The 18,662-nt window shown below is 37.9% G+C and overlaps 1 pseudogene; it reads right to left on the reverse strand.

Annotated features, from left to right (window-relative positions):
- Positions 1-1,647: 1,647 nt before the first annotated feature.
- On the reverse strand, positions 1,648-13,037 carry LOC103939839 (annotated as a pseudogene).
- Positions 13,038-18,662: the final 5,625 nt, after the last annotated feature.

Genomic DNA, 18,662 nt, shown 5'->3' on the forward strand with positions numbered 1-18,662 from the left:
AATTTCGATGTCTACACATATACATAACCAACAGTAGGAAATGCAAGTTGAAAAAACAAGCAAAATACACACAGGATCTGCCAAGTCAATCTCATGGAAATTGAACACTCTGTCTCTACTTTTCAAGTGCCGATTTTATTTTTATAAGCTTCCGCAACACATGTTTGATATCCATTATTTCCTTTGGCACTTGGTTGGAACATCTCAAGCCTATGTCCATGATTGAAAAAATGATACGTTTTGTGGCATTCATCTTTATTCCCTCTTCTGTGCTCAATAAACCAATATCCATTACTCCTAGAATACCATCAGGGAGTGATGCATTTATCCATTTCCTCAAGGTCAGTTTTTCCGTAAACATTCCATCTGTTGGCCTCCTTCTTGCAGTTATTTCAAACAACATGATTCTATAGAATTTTGACAGCCACGGTTGTCCCATCGGAAAGACTTCCCTTGTACACAGAGCCAAAACTTGCGGCTCCCAAAAAGTTGCATTCAAAGAAATCATTTGTAGCATAATGGAGTTCATGATATGATATCATTTTATGCCCTAGAGCCATTGACAGTTCTTTTGAACTTGGAACACTTGCACTTGTTTTTCTAAACTTTGAATTTCGAGTGCTAAGATTCTTGCAAGGTTGGATTCCATAAATTGACCGGTATTGATGAGTTCAGTTGGTTGGAATTTAGGAAAACTCTTTGAAGGTGTCTGAGGTTTCCTATGCAACTTGGGATCAATCCACCAATTGTATTGCTTGCCAGTGATAACTCAGCCAGGTTCCTGATACGACATAACTCCACCGGAATGAAACCTTCAATGTTGTTGTTATCGAGATGCAAGAGAATGAGGACTTGTCAGCTAGAGACCAAACTATAACAATGATACTTCTCCTCAAAAGTGGAGGAAAGCAGGTCCAGTATCCACCCTTAGTCTAATTTCTAAATAGGATGGCAAAAACTATGTTATATATTCTCTCATAGTTGTATTTTAACACATTGAGATAACCAAAGAAGAACACAAAACGTACAAGAAAACATTTCCAATAAACCTATAGGTTACTCATAGTCATAGGAATGTGATCCCGTCTTCAAGCACATTTCATGTACCCATAATTTTTAAACATATTCTTATAACGTTACCTTGTGTACCATGACTAACAAGTACCATAACTACTTTTCCCTTTGATACTATGACCTACAAATATTACACATCATACTTAAAAAGTTCTCAAAATCAAAATATATGGAATCATATGCTTATGGCTTCATTGTAGAATTAATTACTACCTTAAATAACAAGGAGGAAATAAATAATGTGGCTTCAAGACTCTTCTAGAGTTACATTACTACTTCAGAATGGGGGCAAAACACATGAAAGAAATTGAACAACATTGTATGTTTCATAAGAATATACCCATACCATTCCCATGAAAATCTGGAAGAACATGCACATCTTCAGTCAAAGAAGCAAGCAATGGACACTTCAAATCATGCATCATTGTCTTCAATAACTTGTTCACAAGTTCAAACAAAGAAATGCCTAGAGAGAGACACACAGATCAACTTAACTTGTCCGCAAACGACATTCAAGAGTTAACCCATTTGTCCTAGTACAGTAATTACCATAAATAAGTTGATCAATGACTTTCACGCTGAGAAGCAGCACGATTCAGCATGATCGCTTTCAATTATGTGATCCAATAATGCACCAGTAGCACTCTGCCCACCTTCTGTAAGCCAGTATTCAGGCACCATAGCTGAAAATTTTAAAGAGGAAATAGAGTAGGTAAAGTATGTTGACAATAACAATGTACTACAGCTGAAAATTCTCCACATAAGGAGAATTGCGGATGTTAAAAAAGGTGGCTATCGCATGACCCAATTAATATTTAACTGAAACAGAAATAGATTATCAAATCCCATACCTAACAAGCATGGACCCCAGACCCCTGGAATGAAAAGCTTGTTCCGTGGTACTACCAAATGCCATGTAGAAGACTAACACCATACCATGGCATACAGCTTCGCTATCACACTCTGAACATATAACACTAGTTCAGAAGAAAGAATACATCACTTTAGCTAAAAAGTTAACTAGAATAACCAAAAATGAAAAGTGGATAGGACTTGGCAACCTTTAGGCTCAGAATCTTTCCCAGGCACACTTTCCATTACCCCCCACACCCCCGACATGAACATCAATTAGGGAAGTTTCAACAGGTATTCCTGCTATAAGGCCTAATTCCTGGAAATTCAAATTACTCTAAAGAATAAAAAACTAACCTCAACACAAATCATGTGAAATCACCCTCCAAACTTTCGAAGCCACCAAAAAAGGATGTGCTCATACTCTAGCAGCAAATAAAATGTGTACGCATAGTTAATGGACCTCAAGGGAGTGCCACTTGAAATCAATGTGAAATCTTAAGTACAAAATATCTTGCCTTTGCAGCAGTTGATGTGAGACTAGAACCCAGAAGATGGCCAGGGAAGGCTCACTTCATCCTGTTTCAATCTCAAGTTATGAACCAAAGCCAAAAGTACCCAACGGTAGCACAAAGCATTTGAAAAAATCCGAACAATAACCAAGACACAAATAAGACATTGCCGATACAGTCAAGTTTGACTTGTGAACTATTTTCAGATGAAAGGCGTGGTTAAGTAAAGCAGAGTTGAAGCAAATTGAAGTGTATGTACAGAAGATCACGAATCAAATAAATTTTTTTTTTTTCGATACAAAGAAATTTTTATTGGTTCATGAATGGCCTACCAAGGAGAATCGGCGAAGATGTAGAATGGGCTGAATCCTCCATGTCTAGGACGTAGAAATCAGCCGGAAAAATTAAATGGTTCACCTGCACAAGCACATCTTCCAAAACTCCTTTTGGATACGCGTTAGAACGATCGGCCAGTTGTATAATTACACCATCTTGTTTTAATTCACCCAAATTCATAGATGCATAAATAGAATAAGGCATGACATTTATGGATGCACCTAAATCAAGCATGGCATGTTCAAAACGATTATGTCCAATCACACAAGGAATCGTGAAACTACCGGGGTCTTTGCACTTGGTAGGCAGTTTACGTTGCAAAACAGCGGACACATTCTCGCTTACCTTTACTACCTCTTTGTTTGCCCTTCTTCTCCTTGTATTGCATAGGTCCTTGAGGAATTTAGCATACTTTGGAACCTGTTTGATTGCATCGAGAAGCGGTATGTTCACTTGCACCTTCCGGAACGTTTCAAGAATGTCCTTCTCGCTTTCTTCCTTTTTTTCTTGCATGAACCTGCGAGGAAAAGGTACATTGGGCAGATTAGGACGTGAAGTACATGAATTTGAACTTAAATTACCTGATTTGGCCGAGTTAGGGTGATTGGGGGCCTGCGGCATTGGGTTTTTCACCCTTGCCGTGGGTGAGCTAGACACTTCCTCAGGTTGTGTCGTCTCTTCATCTACTTTCTGGGCAGATTTGGGATTGTTTGGCTCGGTCCCAACTTCTTTTCCACACTTTAGGGTGATGGCCTTGGCGGATTCGAATCCTCCCTTTGGATTGACTGTGGTTGAGCTAGGAAGCTTTCCTTGCTCTCTAATCTGTCCAAGGAACTCAGAAATCTGCCCTATTTGTTTCTTCATATCCATCATCTCCTTCTCGTTATTTGCTATCCGGTTGTTTTGATTTTGCAACCCCTGCGAAATAGAGGTTAGTAATTGCATAGCTTGATCACTTTCCAAGGACGTACCTGAATGAGATGATGCCGAAGGTTGTTGGGGTTGTTGGGGTGCATACGGCTTGGAATAAAAACCAGGGGGGTTTGGCCTAAATCCTCCTTGTTGGGCAGCTTGTTGTGGCTCCCTCCATTTGAAGTTTGGATGGTCCCTCCATCCGGCATTGTAAGTGTTCGAGTATGGGTTGTTTTGATTTTGTCCTTGGAAACCAATTGCATTGGCAGATTCCCACCCACCATTCTCGATTAGTTGAGGGCACTTGTCGGATGGATGCCCTTGAATTGAGCACACGCCACAAATTTGGTGTTCTTGTGCTTTTGGACCAATCACAACCTGAGAAACAAGAGAAGTAAGATTAGCAAGTTGTGATTGAATTTCAGAAATAGCACTCACCTCATTTACACTTTGTTGCCGTGGGGCTTCCCTTTGGCCCACTCCTTCATATTGTTGAGCGTTGAGCGCTCGGTTGGCTATGAGCATCTTGGCATCCCTTGGTGTTTTGTCCACCAATGCTCCTCCCGCTGATGCATCAAGCATTTGACGTTCGATAGGAAGGAGGCCCTCATAGAAATATTGAAGGAGAAGTTCCTCCTTCATTTGATGTTGAGGACATGAAGCTACAAGGCCCTTGAAGCGCTCATAATAAGCCGGGAATGTCTCACCATGATTCTGTTGAATACCACTAATTTTCTTCCGTAGGAGAATCACTCTCGAAGTAGGGAAGAATTTCTCCAAGAAAGCACGCTTCATACTCTCCCACGAAGTCACAGTTCCCGGGGCTAGTTCGTAGAGCCAATCTTTGGCCTTGTCCATAAGTGAAAATGGAAAGGCCTTCATCTTCAATATACTCCCATCCACAGTGACGGGGGTCATGCTCGAACAAACCACCTCGAACTCCTTCAAGTGTTTGTTGGGGTCTTCCATAGACAAGCCATGGAACTTCGGAATATGGTGTAACAAGCTGGATTTGAGTTCAAACACCTCAGTCTTCCCCTCTGCAGCCGTGGGGTATTGAATACAAAGAGGCAATGCATTATCCAAACCCGAGGCCGAAAGCTCCTTGATGGTTCTATTATCTGCTGCCATGGCTTGTTCTTCTTCAAAAATCTGATCCATGGGCTTTTCTTCTACACCTACTTCGTCTTCTTCAAGCCCAGGTTGTGGTGGAGGTTGTGGTGGCTCTTGTTGACTCCTAGTTCTCCTCAAAATGCGTTCAAAATCACCGTCAAAGTCGGAGATGTTCTCTATAATAGGCCGAGAGCTACGAGTCATACACAGTACCTGAAAAACAAGAAAACAAACAAACTAAGAATCTGAAATAAGAATGCACGAAAAACAAAAAAAAATAAAAATAAAGACAAGGGACTAGCAAAGTTGCTAATCCCCGGCAACGGCGCCAAAATTTGATGCGAGAATTACTTGACACTCAAATTAAACCCTCGTTGGACAATTGTAGTAGAATGGATAAGTGAGGGATCGTTCTAGACTGGGGATTAGGAGGGCTTGCTAAAACCTTCTAAATTGACTTAAAAACATAAAAACTCAATATAAAACACTATTTAATGCTCGAAGAAAGCAAAACTAAAAATAAGAAAGATTAAGACTAAGACTTCAACGAAATAGGGGGGAATTGGATTTGGACTAATTTAAACTAAAATGGATACTTGGAAACAAAACAAATTGTAAATATGGATAGATTGCAAACAAGTGTTGTGAAATTAGATGGTTGGTGAATTAGCTAGAGGTTCTTTCTTCACACATGATATTTATGCATATGAATCAATTTCCAGTTATTCCTTCATTGAATTATGAACGACAATGCCCCAAATTAACCGTGACATCACTAGTTAACCCTCAGATTTTCCTTATATTATTGGATTGGATGGCATCATTCGACAACCCAAAACATTCTCAAAAGTTCCCTACATGTCATCATAATAGAGATACAATCGAAGATCATTAAGAATAATGAAAACCATAAGCATTGACAAAGCATTTGCAACTATGACATCATGTTACTCATGCTAAGAATTAAACTTAACGCGATCGTGACAAGCGACCTTCACTACTTTCAAGTATAAGTTAGTAACGATTATGTGAAACCTTCTTAAACTTTAGCCACATATTCATGCATGCTAATTAAGTGTCGACCCTCAATCAACAAACACAAATAAGTTAATCATCAAATAGTTAAGCCAATTGCATTCACGAATCAAGAGTTCATAACCGGAATTCATCAATTCATATTACATAAATAATCATGGTATTGAAATCACCCCTAGCCAAAAAGGGTTTAGTTCCTCATAACTTTGAAATCAAAGAAACACCTAAACATTCCAACAACTCAAACTTGAATTGTATGAACGTTTAGGCCCTCTTATCTTCCGTTCCTCATATTACAAAACAAAGAGAATTGAATTTCAACATTGAAATCAAAGAAACGCGTAAACATTCCAACAACTCTAACGTGAATTGTACGAACGTTTAGGCCCTCTTATCTTCCTCTTTATTGTGGCATAAGGACTAAGGGATGTTGTTGGTGTGTTGAATGGATTGGGGGATTATGGAAATGGATGAGGAGTGGTGGAGAAAATGGAGAGAAACTCACGGCTAAGGAAGGAATGGAAGTGTTTGTGGTGTGTTGTGTATGAAATGAGATGAGATTTGAATGAATGAATGCAAGGGTATTTATAGGAGGAGTGGAGATGTATATGGCTATTTGTTTAAGGTGTTTGTGGCTGCAATGATGAAGAATTGCATGTGGAAATAAAAGGGAAAATGTGGTGAAATGATGAAGTAGGAAGGTGGAAATGCATGTGACTTGTTTGTGGAATAAAGAATGAATGGTGGAATGATGAAGAGTTGCATAAAGAATGCATGTAGGGTTAGCTAGGTTGGCTTTGTTTGGGTGCATGTGTGTTAATGGTGGTTTTGCATGTGAATTGATGGATTGTTTTTTATGGAATGGATGGTTCTTTGCATGGCTTTTGAAGTGATTGTGGGCTTTGGAATTGGAAGGAAATGCATGGCCTTGGGGTTGGTTTAAGAGAGAATGGGCTAGGCCCTTTGTTTTATGTCCAAAATGAATACAAGGCCTTCAAATTCGTCCAACACTTTGGCTCCAATCATATGCTATCCATTCCAAGCCCAATTTTGCTCCAAAATGCTCCAAAATGCATCTTTTTGCTTCCTTAGCCATATGAACCTAAAAACACACGAAAATGGCTTAAACTACTAAAACAACTATGAATTAACAACATAGATGCACGAAAACAAGCTAAGTAAGTCGCCTAAATATGCTCCTATCAAACACTCTGTCTCTACTTTTCGAGTGCCGATTTTATTTTTATGAGCTTTCGCAACATATGTTTGATGTCCATTATTTCCTTTGGCACTTGGTCGGAACATCTCAAGCCTATGTCCATGATTGATAAAATGATACGTTTTGTGGCATTCATCTCTATTCCCTCTTCTGTGCTCAATAAACCAATATCCATTACTCCTAGAATACCGTCAGGGAGCGATGCATTTATCCATTTCTTCAAGGTCAGTTGTTCCGTAACCATTCCATCTGTTGGCATCCTTCTTGCAATTATTTCAAAAAACATGATTCTATAGAATTTTGACAGCCACGGTTGTCCCATCGGAAAGACTTCCCTTGTACACAGAGCCAAAACTTGCAGCTCCCAGAAAGTTGCATTCAGAGAAATCATTAGCATAACGGAGTTCATGATATGATATCATTCTATGCCTTAGAGCCATTGACAATTCTTCTGAACTTAGAACACTTGCACTTGTTTTTCTGAACTTTGAATTTCGAGTGCTAAGATTCTTGCAAGGTTGGATTCCATAAATTGACCGGTATTGATGAGTTCAGTTGGTTGGAATTTAGGAAAACTCTTTGAAGGTGTTTGAGGTTTCTTATGCAACTTGGGATCAATCCACCAATTGTATGGCTTGCCAGTGATAGCTCAGCCAGGTTCCTGATACGACATAACTTCACCGAAATGAAACCTTCAATGCTGTTGTTATCGAGATGCAAGAGAATGAGGTATTGTCAGCTAGAGACCAAACCGTAAAATGATACTTCTCCTCAAAAGTGGAGGAAAGCAGGTCCAGCATCCACCCTTAGTCTAATTTCTAAATAGGATGGCAAAAACTATGTTATATATTCTCTCCTAGTTGTATTTTTACACATTTAGATAACCAAAGAAGAACACAAAACGTACAAGAAAACATTTCCAATAAACCTATAGGTTACTCATAGTCATAGGAATGTGATCCCGTCTTCAAGCACATTTCATGTACCCATAATTTTTAAATATATTCTTATAACGTTACCTTGTGTACCATGACTGACAAGTACCATAACTACTTTTCCCCTTGATACTATGACCTACAAATATTACACATCATACTTAAAAAGTTCTCAAAATCAAAATATATGGAATCATATGCTTACGGCTTCATTGTAGAATTAATTACTACCTTAAATAACAAGGAGGAAACAAATACTGTGGCTTCAAGACTCTTCTAGAGTTACATTACTACTTCGGAATGGGGGCAAAACACATGAAAGAAATTGAACAACATTGTATGTTTCATAAGAATATACCCATACCATTCCCATGAAAATCTGGAAGAACATGCACATCTTCAGTCAAAGAAGCAAGCAATGGACGCTTCAAATCATGCATCATTGTCTTCAATAACTTGTTCACAAGTTCAAACAAAGAAATGCCTAGAGAGAGACACACATATCAACTTAACTTGTCCGCAAACGGCATTCAAGAGTTAACCCATTTGTCCTAGTACAGTAATTACCATAAATAAGTTGATCAATGACTTTCACGCTGAGAAGCAGCACGATTCAGCATGATCGCTTTCAATTATGTGATCCAATAATGCACCAGTAGCACTCTGCCCACCTTCTGTAAGCCAGTATTCAGGCACCATAGCTGAAAATTTTAAAGAGGAAATAGAGTAGGTAAAGTATGTTGACAATAACAATGTACTACAGCTGAAAATTCTCCACATAAGGAGAATTGCAGATGTTAAAAAAGGTGGCTATCGCATGACCCAATTAATATTTAATTGAAACAGAAATAGATTATCAAATCCCATACCTAACAAGCATGGACCCCAGACCCCTGGAATGAAAAGCTTGTTCCGTGGTACAACCAAATGCCATGTAGAAGACTAACACCATACCATGGCATACAACTTCGCTATCACACTCTGAACATATAACACTAGTTCAGAAGAAAGAATACATCACTTTAGCTAAAAAGTTAACTAGAATAACCAAAAATGAAAAGTGGATAGGACTTGGCAACCTTTAGGCTCAGAATCTTTCCCAGGCACACTTTCTATTACCCCCACACCCCCGACATGAACATCAATTAGGGAAGTTCCAACAGGTTTTCTTGCTATAAGGCCTAATTCCTGGAAATTCAAATTACTCTAAAGAATAAAAAACTAGCCACAGCAGATGAGTCCAGAAAACAAATCATGTGAAATCACCCTCCAAACTTTCGAAGCCACCAAAAAAGGATGTGCTCATACTCTAGCAGCAAATAAAATGTGTACGCATAGTTAATGGACCTCAAGGGAGTGCCACTTGAAATCAATGTGAAATCTTCAGTACAAAATATCTTGCCTTTGCAGCAGTTGATGTGAGACTAGAACCCAGAAGATGGCCAGGGAAGGCTCACTTCGTCCTGTTTCAATCTCAAGTTATGAACCAAAGCCAAAAGTACCCAACGATAGCACAAAGCATTTGAAAAAATCCGCACAATAACCAATACACAAATAAGACATTGCCGATATAGTCAAGTTTGACTTGTGCACTATTTTCAGATGAAAGGCATAGTTAAGTGAAGCAGAGTTGAAGCAAATTGAAGTGTATGTATAGAAGATCACGAATCAAATATTTTTTTTTTTTTCGATACAAAGAAATTTTTATTGCAAAGAATCAATAAAAATACAAGGGCAGACAAGATAAAAAGCAACATCATCGTGAAACTTAGAAACTATGAAAACTCCACAAAATGAACTCATAGCAACATTCCAATGGGAGAAGAATACAAGTAACAACATTTCATCATTAAATTATAGCAAGAGCTTTTCTCTTCAACAAAGAATCCTATTCCCTAGCACTTCTAAAGCTTCATCAACATTGACGATACAATGAATTAGAGGTAGACAAAATAATTTTAAACAATTCATATGCAGGGATATGCATATGCACTGCATAATTCCCGCGTTCCAATGTAAATATAGTCATGCACTTCTAAAGCTTCATCAACATTGACAAAACAATGAATATGACAGTCTATTAGCGGTAGGAGATAATTTTAAACAATCCATATGCAAGGATATGCATATGCACTGCATAATTCCAAAAAAATTACTACCGAACTATTAGTCAGCCAACACTGATATTTATACCATATCCAAAAAAAATCTTTTTTTTTTTTTTGGCCCGGCCGTGGGGGGGAGGGGGGTGGGGGGGGGGGGGTTGGGGTGGGGGAGTTATCTAAAAAGGAATAAGGTGTTGTGCACTCGATAACTAAATTTCTTTCTCTGACCAGTAATAAATGAAAGTCGCTAGATTTTTAAGACCTTGTTAAATTGTCAATAATCAGCAAACCCAAACTTGTCAAAGCGTGGCAGTTCGTTAGAAAACTATAGGGTTTTACATTTACATTTCCCACCGTCAAGAAGACATATTGAGAGCTTATGTCTACAAGTCTTAACCTATCTTAGCATGATGATCATCTACAAGATCACCCAATCCAATCTACCTCCAAGAAATCATTATCCCATCCACAAGCTTCCATATCTCTCATTGTTTAGCTGCATATGTGCATGACCAAGATATGTCCACTTGCATACTGTCGTACAGAGACTCCGTGTATCATCTCCTGTGGCCAAAGATGTACAACTATATCGCTTTGTTCAATAAATTCAAGTAAAAAATGACTAGGACTAGAGGTTCACATATCGAATGACTGGCTAGTAGATTCAAGTACCCGTATGATAACCAATCACTCAGGTCCATCCACCTGAAGACCATTAACCAAGACTCGGGAAGATTTTCTTTCACCCATAGAAGCTGCAGAAGATGGTCTTTACATTTGAAAAATAAATGTATAGCAAATAAAGGAACCCATGGATAATTTCATCTATTTATAAAGCCTCCGAGCTCAGTTGGTAGTATGCAGAAAAACTTTCACTTTGTAAAAATATATTAAGTGTTTTGAGTGTCTGAGTGTTCGAGTGTTGTCTCTCTTATCAACTTTGGTGCTATTATGTAATATTGAAGTTGAAGATTAATAAATTAATGTGATTTTACTTCCTTATTTTATGCCTTTATTTATATTATATATTTAACCCTATTCTTTGTATATTTTGGTTAATATTTTGGAAGAATTTCGATACTTTGAATTGTGTTTTCAATATAGGACTTTCGACTTCCTTTGGAGCAAAACATAACCAAATGGATGAATTTTGGAGTAATTCCCATTGGAGGATGTTCGTGAGTCACTTGGCTTGATCGTGTCAAAATATCAGATTTTTCTACCAAGCGGTTATTTTCTGGAAATAGAATAAAGGAGCAATGCATGGTATTGGAATAGTGATATTTTGGGCTTGAATTGTGTTTTTGGAGTCCAAGATGATCTCAGATGGGTTCGTGGCCTTCTGGAGATGTGTTCAAAACATCTTGATCTTCAAAACAAGCTATCATGGACCGTATTTGGAGGGTGTTTGTGGCCAAAACGTGGTTGGACTAGTACTTGACAGATTCTCCTAGCTTAGTTAGGACTTTATTTTCTAAAATATTTTATTATTATTTTTAGTTTCATAGTTGGAATAAAGGACCTAGTTTTTAGGAATTGTGCGATGCCCTTTAGATGGGATTTAAAAGGTTTTAGCCGGCCTTAAGTTATGCACATTCTCTTTTATGGGACTTGGAGACAAAGAGACTTGCTAGGGTTCATGGAGATTTTCTATTTTAATGTGTTTTCAATCCTTTTCTTTATAATAATATTTTCTATAATTTTCATTATGAATATGCATAACTAATCCATTTTGCTAGGGCAAAGCCTTGAGTCTTAGCATGAATATGTAATTTTTATTTAATTGCTTATGATTGATTGTATGCATGCTTTGAATTATTAATCACTGTTTTAAACTATCTAATTGTCTTGATGACTGGCCACCATTATGATATTTAGAAAAGTAATTTGATGCAATTTTGGTCGGAAGGTTCCCTGAAATTGACGTTGACTTCTTGTGATTCATAATTGTAATTTCACTTAAGATGAACACCACTTCTTAAGGGTTGCATGGTTTTTCAAAGGGTTATTGACACATGCCGACCCGGGATGTCCATTAGGACTCCGAATCGAGTTGTGCTGGCCGACAGGTGACGAAGCCATAAAGTATAATGATGTGAACAAATGTGAACAAATGTAAACCTAAAGTGCCTAAAGACAAGAGTGCACTGTGAACGGGAATGAACCCATTTCACATGCGACATCAGAGCACAAATAAAGTACAGTAGTGTGGGTAAGGATCATACCCTCAGAGGTAGCCACCTATACTGAGATTCGCCAAGAATCCTCGTCGATACGAACTTTTAGCAGCTAAAACCTGGAGGGGCAAAAAACAAGGGTTAGTGGGCTGAAAATAAAGTTTTAATAAAAACCTTTTGAAAACGTTATAACCCCTCACTGTAAAACACATATAATTTCCCAGAAAATAATAATACATACGTATATAGAAATCAGGCTTGAGAGCAATGAAAACCAAAGTATGTGCCATGTCAAGTATCTCAATAATAAATATGTAAACCAGGTGCTATGAATCGATATAAAATGATATGTCAGCCGGAGTCACCTAACGTGACTTGTACAGCTGAACCTATAGCTTATTAACCAATTCATGCACGCGAGTCGGAACCACCTAATGTGGTCTGTACGACAGGGCTGAGTGTAAATAAGTACGCTCAAGTGCTACGATCACATGAAGGCTATGCGAATAATCGCGGGTCACCTAAGAGTCGGAACCAACTAATGTGGTATGTACAACAGGGTTGTGCACCAAACTTGGATCCAAGGTGAAAGTGCGGTGTGGGAGGTGAACATCACGTGAAGAACTGTGACCTGGCCACGGGTGGGAACATTAATACCAGGGTGCAGGATAATAAGCTCTACATGCCTCTACGTATAACCATAACCAATGCAACCACTAACATCATACAGTACTCACCTGAAACTTACCTGGCCTCCACAGCGTCATACAATAGTATGCATATACATACCAATGCATATAATAAAATGAAATGCAAGCATGACATGACATTTAAAAGAATACGCTCGTTTCAAAACAGTTGCTGGGAAAATGTAAAGCATATATACGTGTGTATATGTGTATATATATATATATATATATATATTATATAGAAAACCAAAAGCCCACTCAACTGGAGTCCGCGTTACAACTCCCTAGGACAAACATCAAGGCGTTACGAACGATCGGCACCTAGAACAATTATCAAACCACATCTCAGAATCCTTATCAATAGAACATGTAACTTAAATAAAACACATCCCCAAGGACGTTCTAGAATGATTTGAGACCAATTGACCAAAAGTCAACCGTCGGTCAAAGATCGATTGTAGGGTCTACAACCCTACGTCACTCGATCTGGAAGATCCGCAACTCAGATTTCCGATCTGTAACTTCCAAATATCCACATTATGCTTCTAAAACATCATACTAAAGTTTCATTACGATCCCACGGTTGGATCTCCGCCAATTACAATTTCAAATGGCGGTTAACGTTTTATTTTATGAATTTACAAATCCAATTTGGAAAGATCCGTACGTCGGATCCGCGATCCGTAAGTTCCTATGGTCCTCAAAGATTACATACTACAATATATTAGATTTTGGTGACGATCCAACGGTCGTATCGTCGATTACTATTCTAATCAAGGGGCGGACCTTAATGGAACTTAGCCGGATTCTGCAGATTTTGCAGATTTCCAGGGCAATCTTTAGAACTCCATATCTCACTTGTTTCTCAATCAAATTCGACCCATAATATACCAAATCGAAGCTAGAGAAGTGTAGAACAAAATTGTACCTTCTTGGAGTCCAAATGGTCGCCGGAGATGGCCATAAAATGGCCTGAAAGACGGCTGTTCGCGGGAAAACATGGAAATTTGCCGAATTTCTGGGCAAACTTTCAACGTCCATAACTTTGTCAATACTCAATGAAATCAATTGATTCTAAAACGAAAACCATAGTTCTTGACAAGACGAAGAGATTGGTACCTCTCACGATGGCTATCTCACCGTGGTTTGGCTGAAAACGCCTCGAAAGTGGAGCATGTCGCTGGAAACTGGTCAAACTTTAAATCGTTATAACTTTCTCATTTCTCCACCAAATTAAACGATCCAAACATGAAAATTCATCTACTCAATGAGAGGAATCGATCTATACCTGTTTAGAGTTCAAAATATGGCTGGAAATTATCTGAATCATGCCTAGAAGTCTCGGCCCAAAACCTTGTTCTTTGAACTCGTGTTTTAGGTTCATTTTCAATGAAACAAAACTCAAAAATGGGTTTATGGCTGTGAAGGCATGCAGATAATGGTGGTTTTGATGTTCAACAAGCCGAAAAATTTGGTGATGATGGTGGTTTATTTCATGGGAGAAAGGAAGAGCCAGAGAGAGAGTTAGAGAGTTAGAGAGAGTGAAGAGTTGCGGCAAAGAAGAGGAAGGAGAGAAGGTTCCAGATATTCTGGGGACCAATTTGTGGGTCCCATGTGTCACACTATTCCAGGTACAACATGTAATACCCTCGACGTTTAAAGGTTTGTAGAATCTTCGTTATAACTCCAAATTACATTCTGTTTGCGCCCACGCATTTGTAGCGATGAGTAATACGAGGATACGCCAAGAAAACAAGTCTTCCGTGACACGACATGGCAGTCAACAAAAGTCAATGCATTTGCCTCAAAGGGCATTTTCGTAAATTCACTTATTAAAATTATAAAAATCGTAAAATTGGGAACAGGTCGTTACAATCTACCCCCCCTTAAGAAAAATTTCATCCCCGAAATTTAAAATAACTTGTTAAATGTAAAATCCTTAAAAATAAGGAGAAAATATGTATATAAATACATATATAAGGAGAAATCGAGTTAGAGTGGCTGCATAAAAGAGAATGACATTCTGTTGCGATCGGATTGCAAGTATTCCTTTTTCATGCCTCCAAGCTCATACTTTCCTTCTCCTTTAGCACAATACTAAAATCTAATACTTTTATAAAAACATAGAGTCAAAATAGACGTATAGAAGCATAATGTCCAAATATGTATATGTAATACTGTAGAAATAGTTGTACTGAAGTCAAAACTAAGCATAGAAAAATTTTACCTACGCACTTGTAGCGTATTATGCTTCGAAGGTATGTATGTAGTATCTTTGAATCGAGCCCAAATAATAAATAAATAACTAAACGTATAAATAACTAAATTACTAACGTAGATGGACCTAAATGTCCACTTACTCAACGAGTTCAACAAATAAGTTCTCAATATTACGGTATGCAGCCTGCAATATCGACAACTCACTGTTATCTCAATAAGCAAGTAACAAATTCCCAAGGATGCAATATTACCATCATGCCCCTCATTGGGAAATACACATAAATAATCCAATTAGCGCCTCAATCGTGCTTAAGTACTACCCTCTTAGGCAATATCGTCGATGATATAAAATTTGCTATATCATAATCTCAAACATTTTGACACCTGTTTGCAATACTCACCTACCATTTATGCATTGTGCATAGAGTCTCTATACAATGTCTTAAACTATGTCATACCCAAAAATCAAAAGTGTAGCCGTTACACACAACCCTAATAAAAATAAATGTCTGCTACAAACTTACCAAGCATGCAGAACGAATAAAATGCAACACGTACACGAAGGTCTGTGTAGTTTGTTGAGACTAACCATCAGTCTAAGGATAAAGTGCAGTACCAGGTAACAACTTCATACTCATAGCCTTCAAGAAAACTTCTCAATACTTGGAAGTGAACCACGCATCATAAGATACAAAAGTGACAAATGTACCATGTAGTCGTACAATGTAGTCCATAACGCCTTAGAGAGCATCTTCATATTAAATTCCTCTCGAATTTAGCGAAAAAATATGTCGAGAGGCTAAAGGAACACTCAAGAGTTTGAGAGTCAAATAAGTCCAACAAATCTCAAATACAAGGTCACTGAAATTAATGTATAATATCTCGCTACAATGGTAGCTTTAGGAATATTCAATCACCAACGGTAAAGATTCGTTTAGTAGAGTATTTGTTGGGTGATTGAAGAATTACTGATCATAACTACATTTCAATATCCAAGCAATTCCTTTAGACAGTTTCTCTATTTCAAGAATAATAAAAAGTGTAGTAGGGTAGACACGAACCCAAGATTGACTAGAATACCTTCTAGCACAAAGAGGTGAATATGGAATCCCATCAGAATAAACGTTGGTCTAAACGCTCGAGAAATCTGATAATTTCAAGAATGAGGAATTTTACCAAGTGGTGTAAAATGTAGTCTCTCTGGACCAATGGAAAGTGGGCTAACTTGTCACGTTGGTCGATGGTTACTGAAACACCATCATAATTTCACATGTACAAGATACCTCGTATTGGAAGCTTATGGTGATATTTCCCATCCTTATATAGATACAGGAGATGATTATAACCATCCAAACAATTTATTGATATCTCACGAGTAACATCAAAACAGTACTTTTGAATTCCAATTGAGGTGGGATAAGACAAGCTAAAGGTGTTTAGTAACTACGTTTTCACCACTGGGGTAATACATGATAATGTAATCGTAGGCGTTGATTTGGTCCTTCCAACATCGCTATCAAAAATTTTAGCTTATTTTAAATGAAGATGTATTTGAGAAATCTAAGGTTGGTAAAGGTTTTAGACACGTTTCTCACTGAGAAGTGTCATCCAATATTTCAAATGAAGATAACAACAATTGAGTCTAAATCATGAATAGGATGGTTCATTTCGAACAGTTTTAACCGTTGGGAAATATAAATGATACTCCATCATGCTGCATCTACAAAGTCAAAACATCCAAAGAACACGTCATCGTGGATTCCCAAAATGATCAATGTCATTGAAAGGTGTAACACAAAGGTAGATTGAGACAACAATTTAGTTGTCAGAACTTTATTCATACTAAAATCATAACTAAACTAACTTTCCTCAGTTGTGAGTGAGGAAAAACACTATAACTGAAAATCTTTGACCAATTGTCGATAAAATCAACAAGACCAAAGATATCTCGAAATTCACACTACTTTGTGAGAATTTCCACTTTCTTTCACTCCAACCTTTTGGAAAAAGAAAAGAATCTCGTCCGCTGAGATCACGTCTCCCAAAAAGAGTATCAATTTAATCAAAGTTTACAGTCGAGGAATTTGGTATAAAGCTGACTAACAGAGCTTAGGGAATTTGGTCTCACTGTCGAGGTAGATAAGAAGGTAGTTGATAAGACCACTATAAATTCGTCAAACCATGGAGGCAAACTCGGGTTACAAAGGTTGGTCGGTTAGACCATTAGCTCAAAGTAGGGAATAATGGTTTTTAATCGTCACCCGATCAAGTTGCTAAAGTCTAGGTACAAACCTAGGGTTCAGTCTTTCTCCTTCGTGAATAGGTTTGAAGTTCCCTAAATAAAGTGTTTGATTGGGTAATTCCCTAATCAATAAGCTTTAGTGACTAAGTTCTCTCAATGAAGTAGGACTTGTTCGAAAGTCAAAAGGAAAACTGATATAGGAGTTGTTCAATAAGAAATAGGGAAAATAAATGTGGTGTTAACAAGGTGGATCAATGATGTATTCTACTTCTTGCATTTAGTGGCATCTTAATAGAATTTTGAGAAATGACGCCAAAGGTATACATCCTCGAAACGTACTAAACTACTAACCAACTCTACGATACGAACTAAAAGGTTTTCACAATTTTCTCGACACTTAAAACATTCTAATAGTGAGATGTCATTTCGTATTTCGATCCTACTGTCTACCTGTGGAAGTGATCGAGAGGTGGCTAGTCAAAGAAGTTTTGATTACTTGAATAGGTAATATAGTTAACATACCCGTGAGTTTACTGTCTTAATACAAGGTATGCTCCTAAGTTTCCACGATTTAATTTCTTCGGCTCAAGTAGTCACTGTTAATCAGTCTACCAGTCGCGCTGCTAATTGATGCATATATGATACTTTGATTTTGTTCGCTACCCTGAAACTGTAAACCAGTGTCTTGGCATAAGGCTATCATTCCCGGATATTAACCTGTGTCCAGTATCAGAATTTATACCACTGGAATACTGGTTAACAATTCCTGGATATCGGACAATATTGTCAATTAATAGTGCCACCATAGGCTGATTACAGGCTAAAGCCTGCTTAGATACTTGGTTTTGGACGATTGGTAAGGAATTGGTCCGGTGAGCTGGTTTCATTAATCCTAGAGAAAATACTTACTACTTCAAGGATTTCTACTAACTGTAGGTATAACAACGTACACCGGTGCCTATAATTGTCGAAATGATGAGTACATCACCAAAAGAAAACTCGGGAACTAGCGTTGGCTGGAACGTCCTAAGGCTGGAAAAAGAATTTTCTAATAATCTGCTTTAGGACGGACTTAAATGGAAGTCGATCTTTCTCCTAAAGATCCAGAATGATCACTAGTGCGTTTGGAAAGATTAATGCTATCAAGGACCAAAAGTGATTGTCCCCCTGATGTTCTTACGTCAAGTGCTACCCTTTTAGCACTACCTTGACACTAGAGGCATTTCTGGAAATTTTGACGA

The sequence above is a fragment of a genome, unplaced genomic scaffold (assembly GCF_019419815.1).
Source record: "Pyrus x bretschneideri cultivar Hongxiangsu unplaced genomic scaffold, Pyrus_bretschneideri_v1 Contig54, whole genome shotgun sequence".
NCBI classification, from domain to species: Eukaryota; Viridiplantae; Streptophyta; class Magnoliopsida; order Rosales; family Rosaceae; genus Pyrus; species Pyrus x bretschneideri.